The following is a 20,301-nucleotide window of genomic DNA, read 5'->3' as shown; positions in this document are numbered from 1 at the left end:
AGCACCTCAAGGGGACCTTACTGTTCTCTACATCTCCCTGAATGGAGCTTGTAGACAGGAGAGGGTCATTATATTCTCCAATACAACAAAGAATAAGACCAGAGGAAATTACCACAAGATGCACAAAAACAGATTTAGACTGGATTCTTTCAACAAATAAGATATCAAATCTGGGAACAGGATACCCAAGAATATGGTTGAGTCCCCACCCTTAGACAGAGTGAAAAGTCATGTGGATGTAGAATTTTGGAACCCAGCTACTTGGTGGAGAAGGTAGGGCTAAGTATACAGTTGAACTATGTGAAATTCTGCGAATTTTAAAACCTTGAAGACTCAGAGATTTAACTGTAGCTCAGCATGGAGTCAAGGCTTAGACTCCAAGATCCTCAAGGCTGCCTTCCAACATAGATATCCATGAGATTGCCAATGGAAGGCAGCTGATAAGAGAGGCAAAAGAAAGACCAAGAGAAGTTCTTTGAAGAAGGTTCACTCAAAAGCTGTCTTGAGCAGTACACCAGAGCCGCTCTGGGTGGCTGAGCTGGCTCGGGGACAAAGGGCAGAGCTGGCCTGGCTGTGCTGTACCATGACACCTGTGACATCACAGGGGACGTGTCACAATGGGGGCAGCTCTAAAACTCCCCAGCAGGAAACGCTGGCCCTGTATTGCTTGGGCAAGAGGTGAGTGCACACGTGGCGGGGAGGCTGGGCTGGGGATAAGGGCCAGGGCAGGAACGCTGCACCCGGGGTTGGCTTCTCCCCCTGCAGGCAGCGACAGCCCCTCATGGCACAGCCTTGGACAGGGCATCATGCTGCTGCTGCTGCTGCGGCAGCGGGACAGGCCTCGTTGCTTGCCAGCTCTCTGGGGCCCTGTCCTTCCTGGCCCCAGATGCCTGGGATTGCCATCCCTGCTCCCCCCCACTGCCAGCTGCCTCCCTCCATGCACCACTCAAGGCCTTCTCTCCATCCTTTTGCAGACCATGGATACGTGGGTATTGTGCTTCTTGCTCTTGCAAAGTGTCGTCCAGTACCCACAGCCCGTGAGTGATGGCTTGGACGAGGTGACACGCCTGCGAATGGAGGCACGTGCAAAGCTCCAGGAAGAGGAGAAGATACGGCTGGAGCGGGAGGTGGAGCAGCTGGCCCTGAAGCAGGGTGTCTGGGCCTGGGGAGAGCTGCTCTGCTCTGCCTTGCAGCACTGGCAGCTCTGGACTGTTGCTGGGCTCCTGCTCCTTCTCTTGGCCCTCTGGTGTATGCGGAGGAAAAGGAGCCTGAGGAGAGAGGAGCATGAAGAAGCAAACGATGGCGCAAATGAAGAGGAAGTCAGAAATGTGCATGCAAACGAAGAAGGTGTTGGAAATGAGGATGTTGGAAATGAAGAAGACAATGATGTGAACGGAGAGGAAAACAACAATACAGATGGCCACGCGCAGGAAGTTGACCATGTTGCTGCTAACGAAGAAGGTGACGTTGGAAATGAAGTTGGCAATGAGGCTGCAAATGCAGCGAACAACAACGATGTCGGAAATGAAGTGGAAGAAGACCATGATCATGACGAGAACTTTGGAAGTATGGTAATGGATTGCGTAGAGTGGCCACTACAGGACCTGCAGAGAGAGTGCAAGTGGACAACTGACCTGGTGGACAGTTTCACAATTTACTCTTGACGCATCTTGTCCAGCAGTTTCTACCCCTTGCTACAGTGAGCCATTGGGGTGGGCAGTGCCTTTGAAGGTTGGAGCCCCCGTGAGCAGGATGCTGTGTACCGGGTGCTCCTACCCATGACTCCTCCCCGAGGGCACAGCTTCCACCTAGAGCCGGGCACTGCAGGGAAGAAGTGCATGAGGAACTTCCCCATCCGCATGCAGCAGGAGTGCACCTGCACCAGGGAGCAGTGGGGCGAGAACATGCTGTGCTTCCTGCACCACCCCCAGGAGCAGCTGAAGAGGTATCAGGATCCCAGCCTCCTTCACACCCTGTGCACAGGCTCCTACCTGGACGTGCAGAAATCTGGCCGCTGGTTCTACCAACTGCTGAGTGTAATTTATCTTTCTTTTCTTTGCCTCCTTTGGGCTCAATTCTCTATGGATACAACTTTTCTCTAGTCTCTCAGCTTTCTTTGGGCTGAATTCTTCTGGGATCCTCCCTCGTGGGGAGTTTCACTTATCTCAGTCTTTATGATCTGAAGTAAACTCTCGAGCTTGTTAGAATCTTGTTTCTCGTGTTTATTGAAGGATCCTTACAAAACTTAACAGGTCTCTCCAGGCTGGTTACAAGGTTAATCTTTGCAATTTGGTACATTTCTTTCTTCTGATGGTACAAACAAGGCCTTGTGGCACACTTCGTGTCTGATACACAAAATGGCCCCGAACTACGCAGTTCTTTTATCTTTATACTTATTTTTATCCAATTGACAATAGACACGTATATTATTTTTCTTAATGACCCAATGACCCATCACCTCTGTGATGCACTGCGGCATTTTCTATCCAATCACTCACTATTACCCAAAAACCTCTAGGAGAAGAACATGAAGAAGAAAGAAGAAAGGACAAGGGACAACACCCTAAATCCTCCATCTTGTCTCCTGTTCTCTAAACTATTTTTTTCACCCAGTGATTTAAGAAACTTTCTAATCTACACACCTACACTTTTAGCTTTTTCTATCTAACTTTAACATTTGTTTTCATGTATCACCATGAAAACATGATCATGAATTTCATATTATATGAAATTCAGTGTTTTCTTGGATCCCAGAACTAAATATTAAAAACAAGGGCACACAGTCTGTATTTCAAACTCCAACACTGAGAGCAGTCCGGCCGGCTTTGTTTCAGTCACACAATTGGCATTTAGTCCTGCTGCCCTCCAGACGCTCCTGCCAGTTCAAGGCGACCAATGGCACAGAAAGCTACCGGATTGAGGTGCTCTTTGGGGTGCGCCAAGGCAGCTCACACGTCTTTGTAAGCAGCCAGCCTAGGCAAGCCTTTACCACAAGCACGACCTGGCCGGAGACCTACGCCGTGGCAGAGATGAAGTTCTTTGAGTACATCGCCAGGCGGGCCCCTCCTGACAGCTTGCACCTTAAATGCCTGCAGTTCTTCACCCGTCTTCAGCTGGGCTTAGGCTTCTCCATCTATACCATGAAGACCATTGTCATGCACCTCCAGAATATCTTGCCCGTGTCACAGTGGCGCAGGAGACACTTTGTGATGCGACTGATCGATATCAGCGAGAGCCTGCGCACATGTGTGGAAGTGAGATGCCTCAACCTCTTCATTGTGGGCAACCGGAGGCTTCCTGAGGAGATCAGTTTGCCTCCAGAGCTCCTAACGGCTGGCACATGCAATCTCTTCCATGACCTGGTGATGGATCCGGTTGTCCACTCCCAGGCCATGAATAAGTATGTGGAGCTGCAGCAGTGGTTCCACCGAATCCTTAACAACGAACAGTGAAAGAGCTTCTCCCGCACAGAGCTCTGCTTGTGAGGCTCGCACCTGGCGGCAGAGAACCACGTCAGAGTACATGGGAAAAGAGGGAAGAATGTGGGACCCAGAGAGGGAAGGGAAATCTGCTGTGAAGCAGCACTATGCCAGCAGCAGCAGCAGCAGCAGCAGCAGCAGCAGCAGCAGCAGCAGCAGGGCTGTGTCAGCAGTCTCCCCAGCACTGCTTGCAGTGATGAGCGGGTTGGCTACAAAGATCCAGGACCACAAAATAGGAAATACTCTGATTCCTTGCTTTGCTCTGTGGCGTGTGCGTGGAGAGTCAACAGATTCCCGGGGAGAAGCTGACACAGAGCTGAGCGTGCAGGACACGGAGAAGGCGCTGTTCAATCAGCACTGGCCATTGCTGCCACACCTTTCCTCTAGAGCAAAAGCACACTCGGGGAGTCCAAGCTGATGTAGCTGAAGAGGCCGTGGCGGCCAGGGCACTTGTGAGAGAGAATGCCATTAGCACCAGGACTGTGACTGCCCCCACCTCTTTCTTAGAATCCATTTTCACTTTTTTTCATTTTTCACCATGTGAAAGCAAAGATGCCGACCCCAGAATCCCAGACGAGTGTCTGTTTGGAAGCAGCACCGGTGGGATCGCATCACTGGTGCAGGGGTGCTCTGGCAGGGTGTTCCTGCTGTGCATTGCAAAGGATTGCGTTCAGATGGCCCTTGACTCTCTCCAGTGAGGGAGACTCCACAATCTCTGGGCAATGGCCAGGAGCAGTCAATGGACGACATTGCTCCTTGTCCCCGGAAGGGAAACCTTTAGGTCAGCATTGTAGCAACTGTGTTGGAGCTGACCTGAAATTTGTATATATAAGAGAATACAAATTTTTATTTCATCCCTATGTATCTATATATATCTCCGGTGCATAGATATTATATACTGTAAAGCTTATCTGTTATCATATATAAAACTAAAGTATAATGAAAAACCAGTATAGTAAGAGAAATAATATCAAAAACACAAAATAGGTAATTGGGATGTCATGATAAGAGTTGTATATGTAATTATGTTTCAACACTACAGTGTAGCACAAATTTAGTGTCACTATCTGTTGTGACGTATGTTCATGCTCTTAGTGCATTTATATCCAGAAAGACTTTCAAAAAATAGCTATAACTTAGATAACATATTGATTACACCTAGAACATATATATCTAATATATTACATATATGATATAACTTCTTTTTTAACATACAAGTAAAGCCATAAATGTTGTCTCTGTCTGTTGGGGATACATCATTATGTTCCATAGTTAGTGCAATTAGGAGTGGCAAGCCGCAAATGCTTTGCTCTTGAGGCAATAAAGTGCAATCTTGCAGAATCTGCATCGTGCTAGACTTTCTTGATCTCAAGCAGACCTACAGAACTGGTAAATCTCACAAGCTGTGAATCTGGCTTTGTGGACAGTCTCCTTGAACTCAGCCAAGCTTAGAGTGCTGAACTGGTTCTAAGGAGAAATTCAGGCCAGCTGCCGCCAGCCCCTGTGATGACAGAATCACAGAACAGCTTGGCTTGGAAGGGTCCTTAGAAATTGCCGTCTTCCAGCCCTGCTGCCAAGGCCAGGGACTCCTTCCACTAGGCCTCTTTGCTGCAAGCCCCGTCCAACCTGGCCTGGAACCCTGCCAAGATGGGGCAGCCACAGCTGCTGTGGGCAGCGTGGGCCAGGGCCTCACCAGCCTCCGAGCCAAGAATTTCTTCCCCATCCCCAGCCTGAGCCCACGCTCTGTCAGTGGGAAGCCACCGGCCCTGGTGCCATCCCCGCAGGCCCTTGCACACAGCCCCTCTGCAGGCCTGTGCTTAGGTCCCGTGCAGAGCCTGAAGGGCCGCAGGAAGGTGCCTCCAGACAAAGGTCTTGGAGAGCACTGGGGCCACGAGTGCCACTATCAGGGCCGCAAGCAGGGCCAGCTGTGGCCGTGGAGCCGGGAGGCCGCAGGGCGGGTGCTGAGGCCCTGCCAGCTGGAGCTGGGAGCTCTGGAGTGCGGCTGGCAGAGAGCCATGGGAGACCTGTGCAGCAGCAAGGACACGGGGCTCCTGATGTGTTAGAAAGCAGAGAAGAGCTTGAGAAGGGGCACTGAAGGATCAGGGCATCTCCCTGTGTGTGAAAAATTCACAGCACCTGAGGTTTATGTCCGGAAAAGACACAGAGGAGTCCTGAAACGTTATTTGAATAAAGGGAGAGGCCATGAGGCATTTCCCATGGGCTGTCTGGAATTGTCGAGGCACAGGACAAGGACACAGCCTCCGTTTAGATCCAAATTCCTCTTCCTTCCCGCACTGCCGGAGGTACTCGGAAGGCACAGACTTCCCAAACTGTCTGCTCTATGGCCCCCTCTCATAGGCACCCTCTGTTTTATTTATACATATATATATAACCCTGCAGAAGGGACAGGCAAGGAAGGTGAGGCGCTGGGGTCACCATCTATGTAAGAGGGGCTTCCAACTGTCTAGAGCTTAAGGATGGTGCAGACTGGGTTGAGGATTTATGGGTAAGAATCAGGGGAAGGCCAACAACACCAGCCTGTGACTCTTGGAAAGCGCTTCATCACTGCACTCTGTGTGGCTGTGCCTATTTATGGACAAGCAGACAGAGCAATATACTTGGAACTGGTCACACAAAAGACATCTTTCTAATGCAGGACGTCTTGTCATTGTGCTGGGAAACTCTTTCAAGAGCAGAAAAAATGAACGCTCCCCCAGAGGCCTGCTACACAAGTGGTTGTGGCGAAGCAAGAGGATGCCGTCATTCTCATCGTTCAGATGAGCAGGAAGTTTGAAACTAACGTGTACTTTTTACAGGTGGCAGTTGGTTATATTGCCATTTTATTCCAAGGGTGGAGGGTTGTTCTTTTATTTATGTGTGCATATCAAATATTTTTCTTGGTTCTTTCTAGGCTAGCTTATTTTTTTTGCTCTCATGTTGAAATTTTCTTTTTAGTTCAATTAATTCCAGTGCTATTAGGCAGAAAGAATGACACCAAAAACAAGGTATTTGAGCATAGGAATCTAGACTTCTGTATCACAAATACATAAACTATCTATAAACAGTGTAATATAAATAAATCATCCTTTCTTACTTATATTGTATTACAAAGAGGAATGGGTGTGTTCTGAGTGAAAGGCTTCTGTCTGTAAACTTAATGTGATTTGCTGTATTTTCATATTAAGGGAAAATTAATGTAAAATCAGGCACAATTTTTTGTTTTTTTTTTGTTTTCCTTTGCTCACTTGTCTACTTTTTCTACTCCTTCACTTCTTTTCCTTGATGAAAAAAACCCATGGCCTATTTTCTGCTTCATCCATGAGCCAGGCGTTTAATAAATGGAACTAAAGATTTTAATTTTCTACCCCCTCTCCTTCATGAAAGGAGGAGGACTGAGGAGAATAAAATATTTATTTTTTTGTATCAGGTAAAAACTTGGTAAAATATCTTTCCCAAGGGGATTTTTTTGAGGGAAAATTAGAAACTTCTGGGCCAATTTCAGTAGTGAAATGGCACTTTGGATTGGACACATTTGATTCCTCAGCATCTCTGAATGGTTTTGCAGATGACAGCTACTGAGTGGTATCAGAAACATCAGTGGTGTCTGAGGAAAGGACTGGAAGGCTGCTGCTCATGGAAGGACTGATGCAGACAGGCAGCAAACATACAGCTGAATTGATCTCAATAAACACACAGTTGTTGGATGACAGAAGAGGGGTAGAATGGGGCTTAACATCTTGTTGGGTGGAGGGAAAAATCCCAAAGAACATTTAGCTCCAACAGGGGATTGCAGAATCTCTTCCATTGGGCCACTTTACTGCCAGAGGGACTCAAAGAGCTTCTCCCACCAGTCCAAATCCTACATGTGGAATGAGAGCCACCTCTTAATTTCTCAGCAATATTATTCTTCTTCTGGGTCATGCAGCATAGTATGAGGCCAATTTTCCAGCCGTGCTATGACAGTCATCTAACCTCACATCACCGCTCCCACCTTCTTTTACAAGTGTGTCTATTCATTCTCCCATCTACAAGGTTTGTTTTCAGGATTCAAATGGCAAGGATGGAGGATTACCTGGGACTGTTTAACCACTGCCAAGCTTCCCATTGTCATTTATATTTGTTTGGTAATTCCCAAGAACAAGCATTTTCATAACAAACACGTTTTTGTTTTTTTTTTCCTGAGTCCTCTGAACTGCTTCAGAAATGCCAGTTAGCCATTCTATGCCATTCTGTCCTAAGGTAGGGGTGCACTGCTTTGGGCTGTGGTAGTTTTCTTCACAGTAGCTTATGCATGTTCTGTCCATGTTAGGTTTTGGCAACCTATTGAAGAAGAAGGGTTGTTGTTCTTTCTTGTCCCTTTGTGTTTTATCCAAGTTACACTGAATTTCTAAGCTACCCCAATGAGAACACCTGCCCTCTGCTCACTGAGCCCTTATTCCAGGGCTTTTCAGCTCTGAAAAGGGCCTACTTAGAGGATTTCCCCACAAAATAAAATTATACAACACACATTCCCCTTACATATATTTATATATATTATACCCTAACATGACAGAATTATTTCCTGATGCAGCCTATTGAGTTGTTCTGTGCTAGAGGTTTGCAGCAGAGGGGACAAAGCCATTCCTTGGGACAAACTGCACCAGTGCTTTGTTTTTATTGCATATTTTATCAAAATTTTCCTCTGTTCAGTTCCATTCAGTTTTCTCCAGTGGTATTCCTGCTTTGCAGTTCTCCAGTTTATCTTTCAAGTTACTTTTATTTTTCATTTTTGTTTGGCCAAGCCCAACACATTTAGCAAGCCTAACTTTTCTTCATCAGCCAGCTCCTTTCCCCAAAACTTTGTTGATTTCATGGATACTTCACAGCCAACTTTGTACCTCAGTTGAGACATCTAAGAGGAGAGAAGCTGTAACACTTGTATTCTCAGATTAGGAAATATTTAATTATGCCATGGGGCAAGAATCACTCTGAACATGACAGAAATGTCATTAATGACGTATTGTAGCACAGATCCAGAGAGCACCATGCTGAGTTGTTGTGTACCCATGGGAGGGGTACACATGTGGGTTTTTTTTCCCACAACTTTAGATGTGAGCTGGTGGGGAGGGTGGGATCTGCACATCGATGTGGCCAAGAAGTTCAAATCCTTAATGTGTTATTGTGTCCTGCCAGCCAATGGAGGAGTCATTGGGAGTCTCAAAAAGAAAGGAAAAGCAAATATTTTATGGGCTTTTTAATGAAATTCTATGACTGACTATTTAACTAAGAAATTATAACTAATGTAGATGTAAATGGGATTTTTAAGTGAATTGCTCTAAGACAACTTAATGATTTACAGTAGTTTAATCTTTTACTCATTTCTATTCCAGATTTCTTTCATTTTTTTAGTGCGACAGAAAAATAAATCTCTCTGTAGAGAGAAATCACCTGGACAGTGAGACTGAAATGTGCCTGGAATCACATTCCTCTATTATATCTGAACCTATTGTAGTATTTTACCAAATTTCTCATGAAAATAGATATTTTCTCCTATATATGTTTGAAACATGCTTCTGTGCTGCTTGACTACAGCATTAGCAGAGGCAAAGGTAAAAGCAATACAGACATAAGCAGAGCCAATTCTGCCTGTTTGATCTTGTTTTCTCTGTTAATCAGCCTCTGAAATGAAAAAAGTATAGTAAAAGGTCTTTTTCAAAACCTATTTATTCTCAAGGGCTTAGGCACTGAGTTCCTTTCCTAATTTTCAGTAAAATAGTGAAAAAAAAATAAAAAATTCAAGAACATAGCTTGCAAACAGATGAACTTAAAGGCCTTCCAAAAGGTGTTAGCAATTGCTTTTGTTACTTCTGAATTCTTTGAGATTTTCCAGGTAACATCAGAAACTGTTTATATCTAGTTTACTTTTTGTTTGTAGGTTTCTTATTTACACAAAGCTTGAATAACAGTGAGAGGCATTTTTGGCATTCAACAAATAATTATTTCCTCTCACTGCAGGACTATCTCTCCATCTCCAAAAGGACTCCCTCCTGAGTAGATTTAGGCAGGAACATGTGCTAAAGCACAGCTTTGGTTGCCTGAAACACTTCACTCCCATGCTATGGAACTCTTCCAGCTTGTTGGCTTACACTCAGTTGTAATCCAGGGAAATCACTGCAACAGCCAAAGGCATATTTCCATGATGATGCCTTACGCCTGAAGAAGGACAATCCCTTGGAGTGCTCTCTGAATCTGCTGTCTTATGGAACTGAGTATTTATAAACGTGCCACAGAAATAATATCTCAGTTTGGCTCTCTTTTCTGACTCACTTCTGCTTCAAAATATCTGGGAAGGAGGAATGAAATGTTTGAATGCTGACAAATACCATTACAATTTAAGAAGCGACAACCTGGGAGCCCTAGGCTTTTCTCCCACTATATCCTCAGGATCTCCTCCGTGCTGTAATGACTGGTAGAAATCTCAGGCACTTGTGGTCAGCGTGGCAGTAACTCTGCGAATCCTGAGAGCCATCCAGATGACCCCATTCCTAATCTAGAAATTGGGGTGAACAGAACCCTGAATCCATGGCATGCCCTTTATGCAATTTTTGTGTGACCAAAGATGGATTTTTAAAAATTATTTATTTATGCTTGTGTTTTACCATACACATACATATGTGCATACGAATACCTCAGAGTGACATTTTATACCTAAAATCAAGGTCAATTTTTTTTTTTTTCACTGAATAATAATTGTGAAAGCAGTGAAATTTTGGAACAGGTGGAGCATGTTGAGCTATGGAGGTTGAAAGAAAGGCAATGATATTCAACTTGGTAGGAAAGTAAGTGCTTTTTAACTTCAGCTTTTAGAGCTGTATCTAGCTGTTCTTTCCCTGCCTGTCTTCACACTCAGTCTGTGGTTGGTGGTTGCCTGAGGCACAGAAGAAAGTCTGAGTATCAGAAACCTGTGCTGCAGAATGAGGAAGATCCTTTGATGGAGACATCAAGATATAATGCCACCTTCTTTTGCAATTTTGTTTAAAATGGATAATTTAATTTTTTAACATCCTCAGAGTTTCTCATTTAACTTTTCCCCATAAAAATCACCAATTGCTTCAAAATCAAACTAGCCAAGACCCTTTATTAGAAATACCAGAGTTCATCAGGAAACTGCAACTAATTGGAGAGAACAATGTATGCACCAAAGTAGGTTTAAAACAAAAAACTCCTAAATCTTCAAGTCAGGGAGTGCTATTGTTTAGAAAGCTTATTTAGTTAACACACTGGCTTTTGCATACAAACTACTGAAAGCTGTCACCATCACATCAGCATTTTTCCACTTCTTTGTAAAATGTATGGATTCTGGACTTTTCCATGGCAAAACTCTGAAAGAGCTTGGTTTTCATGAGTTTTGAAGTTAAACTTGCTGACTTCTTAGTTTGAAATTATAATTTTATTTTAAATTTTAGTTAATCTTAAAGGCATTTTAAAAGTCTCTAAATTAGTTATAGTTTATTTATACCTTTTTTTTTTCCTGTCTGAAAGGAATGATGCATGTTGATTGGAAATTCATTTTTTATTGTTGAAAAATTTTATACAGCTTTTCTGTGGTTTAACCAAGCAACTCTGTGTATAGAAAATATAGCTCTGGACACTAAGGTGCAATAATATTAATAATAACAAAAATACACAAATAACTTCTCTTGCCCATGTGTGTTCCTATCTGATCCCTGGTCCTGGAAAACCAGCTTTTCAGTGAAGATCACTAATTACATCCTCACCTGAGGCTTAGGTATCTGGACTGGCGGATACACTGAGCACAATTGGAATCAAGCTGGGCTGTGTGTGTATCCATTTTTGTATTTGTTCACTGGACAGAGGCTATTAATTCAAAAATAGGTACCGTACTATAAGCAATAATGTCATAGAGGCCCTGTGTGAAAAGCTAATTGCTCTGGCTTCAGAAGAAATGTGAGCAGCAGGCAGTAAAGAGAGATGGGGGTAGAGGAAGTAGAAGGAGGACAGCTGCCCATGAGTGGTGTCCTGTGTGCAAAGGCCTTCCAAGGCACCCTGTGGAAAACCTGCGTGTGATCAGATGTTTAAAAAGTGTGTCTTCATGTATGTGTGTACAGGAAATGAATTTAGATTCCCCCCTATGCCTTCAATTTTAGACATTCCAGCTGCTGGCTGCTTGCTGCTCTGCCTTTTATGCTCTCTCTTTTAGTATGTTTGTGTGTATTGCCTGAAGTTGAGGTCAAAAATCAAACTGTGGAATCACAGAATCAGCTGAGATGGAAGGGACCCACAAGGGTCGAGTCCAGCTCCTGGTCCTGCCCAGGACACCCCAACAATCCCACCTTGTGCATCCCTGAGAGCATTGTCCAAATGTTCCCGGAGCTCTGGCAGTCTTGGGGCCATGACCATTGCCCAAGGAGCCTGCTCAGTGCCCCAACACCCTCTGGGAGAAGAACCTTTTCCTGATATCCATCCTAACTCTCCCCTGACTCAGCTTCTGGTGTTCCCTCATGTCCTGTCCCTGGTCAAGCAGAGCAGAGATCAGGGCCTGCCCCTCAGCTTCCCTCATGAGGGTGTTGAAGAGCACCATGAGCTCTGGCCTCAGTCTCCTTCAGCTGAACAGACCAAATGCCCTCAGCTGCTCCTCACATGGCCTCCCCTCCAGATCCTTCACCATGCCCATGGCCTCCTTTGGACGCTCTCTAACAGCATGTCTTCTTTACATCATAGTGACAAAAGCTGCCCCAGAACTTGAGGTGAGGGTGTCCTCATGCAAAGCAGAGTGGGACAATCCCCTTCCCACTGACTGTCTCGTTCTCATTTAGCCCAACCCAGTCTCCAGATCCCAAACTTTGGATTTGGGATGTACACAGCCTGGCTGTCCTCCGCCAACAGGTGTGAAGCCTTCCTGAGGTGGGAACACCCTTGGTGGCACCAAGCAGATGGTGAGTTTGTTGGCAGTCGAGCCCTGGCAACTCTGCGAGAAAAAATGAGGCTGAGGTTTTGGTGATTTTTCAGTTCTCATGTCATAACTCTTCTGCTGATGGCAAAAACAATATGGGATCATGAAAAGCACCTACTGCCCTCTTCAAACTGCCGCCCTTACACGGAAAGTAGCAGCTTTTCAAAAAAATTAGCAGAGAAAAGCCCATTCCTGTTCACAAGCTCACATTTTCTGAAGCAAGTAAATTATCCTGTCTGAAGGTTTTAATCTGAAAAAAACATAATCTACTCTAAGGAAGATATCTAACATCCATGTAGATGGCCAAAGTGAGGCGTAGTTCTGAAAGCAACCACAAGCAGGGCTCTGTGCGGGCAATACTGAGCAATTTCAATAATTGTTGGTTTTATCAGCCCTGCCTCCAAAAGAATTGAATACATAATGTAAGATTACAGAACAGCACTGTCATTCAGCTACTGCTGAGACATGGGGAGAGATTAGTGTTATTATGCATTTAAATTATGGGGCAGGTAGATTAACGATGTGCAAATTAGCTTCGTTCTATTACAAGTAATTTTTGCTTTCATTTGCTACTATCATCCCCCAATGCCAACATTGTCTTACATTTATGATGCTCAAATGGTAAATTAAATGCCAAATTATATATCGATTCACCTAATTTTCCCTGCTGAAAGGCATTGAATACAGAGAAAGTTTTTGCTTCCATGTACCTCTGCTGCCCCTTTGTCAACATTTGCTATCAGAAAACATTCACAACGTGCAGCTTACTTTAAATTGCAGGGCTTTGGGACCATCTATTATTCTTTAGCTTTTCAATTAGAGACAATGTATTAATTCAGTCTGCAGGTTGCTCTGCCTTCTTGGCAATTCTCACTGTATCATTATCATATGATCATTTTCTGTTTGCTGTATTCCTTATGGCAAAGAGATTTTTTTTTTTCTGTGGGATTGTTAAAAAGATTTACTGCTTTGAATGTCAAAATGCAGTATTTCTTTCACCAGACACTTTTTACCTTGTAATGCATCCACAAAGTGTCAGCAGTCACCTCCTTCACTCTCTGGTTATGTTGTCTGTGGTGAACACATTTTCCCATTAATCTCACTGTTAAACCTTTTTTTATTTTTCTTTTAATATCATGGCAGATGTGAGTCCATGCATGCAAAGTTTGAAAATTCCTTAGTTTTTGATTCTAACTTTTCTTTGGATGGAAGTGTCTTGCTCATTGAAAATAATAATTAATTTCACTGGGACTACATAGGCATAAGGACAACTCAACCCAGTTGAGGTTAGCAGCATCTGCTTCTTTATGCTATCAGTTTTAAAAAAAATAAAAAGAGTTAGCTGGTGCATATCCTACATGTCATAAGAGAAAAGATAATGTCTGAGATGTGTGTTTTTCTCAGCTCTGATATTTTGTCCTGAGCATTTTTCTACCCTGCAGTCAGAATTACCTGGGTGCTGGCAGTGGGTGAACCCCTTTTAGCCCCAGCTTGCTTTGGATGCTGCATGCTTGCTGCACAGCATCTCTCCTCAGCACTGGAGTTGACAGGATTCCATGATGGATCTTTGGATTTCCTTTGCCTCTACTCTCTCTGATCCAACATCTCTCACACAAAAACCGGTGCAGCTGCTTGGCCCTTGGCTGGGGTTGTCCCTGCACTCCTCATCCCTGCCTGTCCTCCCTTCGTGTCAGGAGCTGCTGGATTTGGGGATGGGGCTGCACCTCCCCAGAACAAATAACAACCCAAGAAGCACAGGAGTGAGGAACAATGTGAGTGCTCTGTCCCTCAGCCCACCCTTGGACTGGGACATTGCACTGGTTTGGCGGGGTATAAAATGGCAGAATTGCAGTACAGATCAGTGTGGAACACACATCAGAGCTCAGGAATTCTCACAGGACACAAAGCATGAATTGTGCCAGCTCTTCTGTAATTCCAGGTAATGACTTTTAAAAGGCTCTTAGCATGTTTAAAGGCCTCCTTCAACCCAGTTCTCTGTGAGTAGTGAAGATTTTAAAGCAGCTCTGACTTATCTAAAAGTCACACTTCTTAGGGGCAATGAAGGACAGTATCTCCGGGTACTTCTTTTATACATTAGATGCAAGACTATAATTAAGGCAGGAAAGTGTTAGCTCAGGGAAATATGGGACATCTTTAAGGCAATTTTTTAATGAAAATGGTTTTAAGCTGCAAATAATCCAGGAGTATCTACCTGAAACACTGAATCAGAAGTGTTTGTGAACTTAATATTTTTTTTTAATTACCTAGATTTAATACTTAATGTTAACTTTATGGAATGCAAAAAATTCTATTTTATTGCCCTGGCTGTAGTAATTTCTGTACTAAGATTTTCCTAAATGATCTGCTAAAGAAGGAACTATTTTCCATTCATAATACATGCTGCTGGCAGAAGTTTTAGAAATATGCTTTCACCAATGTTTATGCCCTCATGGGGGTAATTTGGTTATAGTCACCAGTTTATAATCTCATTTACAATATGCTGTAAATGAGCTGTGATGATCTGAACTACCTGATATTTCTCAGTGTATGTTTTACCTAAAGAATGGTTTGCTGCAGCTGTTTGTTTGGTAGCAGAGGGTGTGGGGTGTAACCTCTGAATTCAAGAGCAAAGAGTGTAATATCTCTAATAATAATATTTGAAAAGAAAACTCTCAACAAGCACATTTCCTTTAGTCACCTGCTGGACAAACCTTTTCTCCTTTGGTTTTCACCTCAGGCTAGATGTGAGCATTGTCATGCTGCCTATTAATCTGAAGTAAGCAGCAGCTGGCTGCCAGACAGGAGTTATAACTCAGTACTTACAGAATTCAATTTCTGTTTCTTCTTTAAGTTCAGTCAGTGTTTAAAAGTCCTACAGGCTCCATGGTGATACATGACATTCCCTTCATCAATGGATATCATGTTGTCAGAGCTGTGTCTTCTTGTGTCAGTAATGGAAATTCATTTTTGTTATTGCTGCTTGCTTCTTTGGGCCTTGAGGGACCAAACCAATTGAAGAAAGTGAGTTATATGATATATTTATGAGTTTTAGTTGCTGCCTAATTATGAGTGGATATAGGGTAGATTTAGTTTATGAGTAGTACAGTCTCTAAAAAGATACTGAGTGGGCATTAATCAGATCACAACCTTTATCCAGAAGTGCTGATACCCAAAATCTGGACTGTTGGGCAGACTAGAGAGAAAACAGACTGTGGTGGTCAGAGACAGGGTTGTTGTTTTGGATGATGTTACGATGGCCCGCTGTCCTGTACATTGGTATTTTTAAAATAACTTTTAAAATGTGTCCAATAAAGAAAAATCCAGAGTGAACCTGGGCAGTGAGACCTGAGGGCTTCCTAAGAGAAAGTGATATTTTTTTAATATACAGATTCCTACGAGGGAAACAATAGATAGCACCTGGTGCCAGTCAGGCTTGTAGGATGTAAAGTCCAAAACTTGCCACTTCAGCAGCCCTCTGGAGAAACCAAGCAGCTTGTCTCAAATCAGGGTAAATTACTGAGATGTTTTTCTGTAATGTTTTAATTAGCTTTGATATATATGTCGATGTTTCTGTCAGCTTCAGAAGGAACAGGATCAGTGCTTATGAAAGTATTTTTGGCAGTTGCTTTGTCATGTTCTGATTTTTTACTTCTAATCTGTGATCTTATTTCTACTTATACCACTGCAATCCTGTGCTATTTGTTTGAGTAAGGATAAGTATACCCTTAGCAGAGCTGATACCTGCTGAATTAATAAATCAAGGAGGGTAAAATAGAGCCATAATTTGAAACAATTCTGTATGAATGACCAGTGAGAGCAACAGCCTGAACCCTGGCCTGGAGCCTTTGCACCATCCTGCCTGGGTCAGAGCTGGAGATTTATGGATGCACAAACACATTTAAAAAAGCCTCTAACTTGTCAGAGGGAAGGGTTTGATTTTTCCCAAAATATTCTTTCTTTGGTGAAGGGATGGTGATACTTTGCACAAGATAGTGAAATGGCCATGGGTTTAGAGCAGAACCTCCCATTAAGGATTTGCTCCCTCTGTTGAGTTCTTCCTCAGAAGTGTAAGAAGACTCTGAGCTGTATCTCATGGTTTCTACATGACTAATGCTTTAATCTCATGTAAATCTGCACAAATGATTTGTGCTGATTTACATGACATTGTGTAAATCTGCACTCCCCCCACCACTATACATTCATACATCACACAGGATAAACAAGCCAAATACAGTTATTATCATTTTAATTTTGTCCATATTTCAGAAATGTCAAAATATTAGCTGGGAAAATTAATTCCTACAATTTAGGATATGGTTTTCCTGAAATGAAATCAAAGATATCACTCATCTCCCTTGAAGTCCTCGCACAACATTTCTAGGGAACTCTTTTACAAAAAATTCATCTGAAACACTCTCATGCATTTCGCTGGCAGGAAGTCAGAAAACTCTTGTATTTCTACATCTCTTTCCTACTTTTATTCTTAGTGGAAGGTCAAATAGGCAGGAGGATGTCTGGGTTGGTGATGGTACCTCAGGATTGGCTGGCACTCAGCCAATCCTGAGGTGATTGGCTAAATGACACCTAAAAGCATTTAATGAACCATAATATTTAATTTTATGCTGTTGTAGCATTAGGAACTGTCTGCTTCTTTCAAGGCTTTGTTCCAGGACTTGGAAACTGAAGGTGAAGGGCATCCAAAGAGGGTTTCTTCCCCCCTCCAGGGTTTGGTTTGTGTCTGGAGGGTATATGCGGTGTTGGAGGGGAGACGGATGCTTTTTCCTCCCAGTTAGGAGCATGAATGGGAGTGTCAGGTGTGAGGTGTTTCTCTGCCTTCCGCTGGCACGAGGCACTGCACACACCCGCGCCTGGGACTGTGGGACTAAACAGCTTCTGCCACTGCACTGCCTGATGGGGCATTGAAAGAAAGAACTGGGCCTCATTACTTTTTCATGCAAAAGCTCTTGGCAGTTCTTAGAGAGTGTTTTTCTCAGAGTACATAATTTCCTTTTGGGTCAAATCACAGACACTTTTAAAACTGTGTATGCCTTTGTTTCTTTTCTAGGCAAATATCACAGCTATTTCAAGGTCCTGAAGGTGTCATAAAAGTGGATTTTTCTGTATGTGCCCATCATTTACTGTGAGGAGTCAGTATTTCGAGAGGATTTATTAATGCATTAACATATTACAATATTTAAAATTATTTCAGGGTTTATGCATGATTTAGGACAATGCTAGGGGACAGGTAGTGCATAACCCTTATTAGACCTAGCACAACTGAACATGTTATACTTACCATTTTACGTTGCCATGTCTCCAAGCACAGAGAAGTTCCTGTGAGGGGAATAACATTGTGCCAATTCCATGACAGTTCTCTGGCACGTGCTTCTCTGCTCACTCTTGAGCAGTGAGCAGAGACAGTGCTCTCACTGATAATGAAAGGCTTTTTTTGTCCGAGCTGCCCTGTTTTCAGATGTATATGATATCAAGGGTCTCTTAACAGTTGGTGGTCCTCACATGTAGGAGGCTTTCTGGTGAGTGCATGTTTTTATAACTAAGGCAATTGAGCTGTGTGGTAGACTTGTCCATGGGGTCATTTCAGCAAAACAAAATAAATTACTGGAATCTCTTTCAGGTAGCACTTCATCACCCTGCCCTCCTGAATTATTTTTATCCTCATTTGTATGTACGCACATCTGAAAATAGGGTGCACCATGGAGGCTTGCTGCAAGCATCAGAGCAGTCCTAATTGTTCCAGGTTAAAAAAGGAAAAGACTGAGGGCTGTTTTGGGGAATGTAGTGAGATATGTGAAGCAAGTTGTATCCAGGCAGGAAATTGGTGGCATCTCACACCTGTGAGATGCAGATCTCAGTCTCTGCCAAACTGAATTTATCAGGACCCGAAGCAAAATCATATAAATGAGTGATTTTTTTATTGATACCTAAACATTTGTATTTTTGTATTTGGTGTGAGTACAGTCTTTGTGCCTCTAGATTCCCTTAATACCCCTGAATATTACACAGCATCATGCACCTGCTCTTCTGCCCCTGAGAATGAAATATCCATCCATTTCACAACAGCAATTTAAAAAAAACTATTTCTGTTGGTTGCAAACAGCAGAGGCTTTGGGCTATCTCCTCTTAACCAGATGTAATGTTGACAGTAGCAGGTCTACTTTATCCCACTCCTCTTTTTGTGTTTCTTCTTGTAGAGTTTTTCAAGCCACCTTTTAACTTTTCTGGGAGTGAGTGATAAGTTAAAGGGTCCAGTGCTGCCATACTGGGTGACAAACTGGAAGGCAGTAAGCTTCAAATCTATGCAGAGTTTGAATTAATGACACTTTATTTCAAGTACTGGAAGAAGAGGGTAAAGAATGTCAACCTTCTACTGCTTCTCTGCCTTTGCATGCTTTTACTTCCCTGCTGTAGCTCTGAAACTTTGCCTCCAGAAATCAGAGAGTGCTTTCACTGGAGAGACAGGCCAAGGAAAGTCCAATAAAATCTAAACCAGTGCTTGTTTCTGAATGCAAATGATGGCAAAAAAGCATATGGTCAAATTCTTTAATACAATGCTTTGTTTTTCAATAACCAGTCAAGCTCAGGGGATGAAAAATTACTGATTAAAAAAGTATTTTGTTGGAAATTTTCTACTCAGTGTGCACAGAAACATCTGCTGCTGCAGGATTCACTGTACTGAAGTTCCTCCAAGGTTTCCTGTGTCCAAGGACTCTTGGACATGGGTTTTCTCATTTTCCTCTTTCTCCTGTATTTGCAAAAAGTCATACAGATTCTGAAGGAAGATATTTACACAAAATTCAGTGATATCACTCGAGGTATTTCTTCGGAGGAACTTCCTTATGCAAAGTGTTGAAAAGTCCCTGAGAACAAGTAGCTGAAGAATTAAGAACTCAAACTCCAAACTAATTGAAGCTAATTGACTGATTGTGTGTCCGATCAGCATGAATTACCTGACACCATGATTTTCATGGTTCACAAAACTATTTATCTCTAAGGAATGGTTTGCATTTGAGAAAAGATGTGTATTGCTTTCCAAAGCCATTACAGTTCACTGGCAAAACTGTTCAGTGGAGTCAGTGGCTTGTATATCACTTAGCAACGTTTTATAACTTCACTGCTGGGGAGGAACCCCCAGGATGCAAAGGGGTCCTAAATATTGGTGCTCAGGTGAAAGGGGGAAGGCAGTGTTCCTGTGGTGTTGTTCTAGAGAGAACAGGAGTGGGAGGCAAGAAGGTGTTTTGAAAGAAAATACACTAGTTGGGCTTCATTTGTTGATTCTGTTGTTATTTAGCATTTCCTTTAGTGGTATAGCCAGAAAAAGTAAGAGTGCATTAATGGAATTGTCTCTGACACAAAGCTGGGAGCATTTCTCTGTGTGGGGATGGTAGAGTAGCAGGCGTCAGGAAGGAAAAAAGCTGTTTGCACTGACAGAGCAGTAATGCAAAAAGTGTTTGGGGCCTGGCTGAAAATTCTGAGGTATCCAGCTGCCGGAAAAATAAGACTTTGAAGTAAACCTTGTTTAAGGGTAGTGGAAGAAAAACTGGTTTTGAGAGAGAGGTTGTAGAGCTACTAAAATTATTTATACAATTGCCTGGTAGCTACAGCCTTGATCACTCTGGAAACAGTCCCAGCACTTTCATGTTGTCTCAGTTCCACGTGTCAATGCTGCACTTTGCAGAAGAAATGCAGGTAGCAAAACTGGATTTTCCTTTGCAGGCCTGTGGCAGAGTAAGCCAAGAGTAAATTATATACTTAGGGAATGCAGCTGTTGAACTCTTTCTTTCTCAAGCACGTCTAAATTACTGTACTCTGAGATGTGTTTTTAGCCAAGTTAGTATTGTGTTTTGCCAG

At 43.1% G+C, this 20,301-nt stretch overlaps 1 pseudogene; it reads left to right on the top strand.

The window, feature by feature from the left end:
* The first annotated feature begins 583 nt into the window (after positions 1-583).
* On the top strand, positions 584-5,542 carry LOC131572587 (inositol 1,4,5-trisphosphate receptor-interacting protein-like 1; annotated as a pseudogene).
* The last annotated feature ends 14,759 nt before the right edge of the window (positions 5,543-20,301 follow it).

This window comes from Poecile atricapillus, chromosome Z, assembly GCF_030490865.1.
Source record: "Poecile atricapillus isolate bPoeAtr1 chromosome Z, bPoeAtr1.hap1, whole genome shotgun sequence".
Lineage (NCBI taxonomy): Eukaryota > Metazoa > Chordata > Aves > Passeriformes > Paridae > Poecile > Poecile atricapillus.
This window is presented reverse-complemented; position numbering and strand designations above follow the sequence as displayed.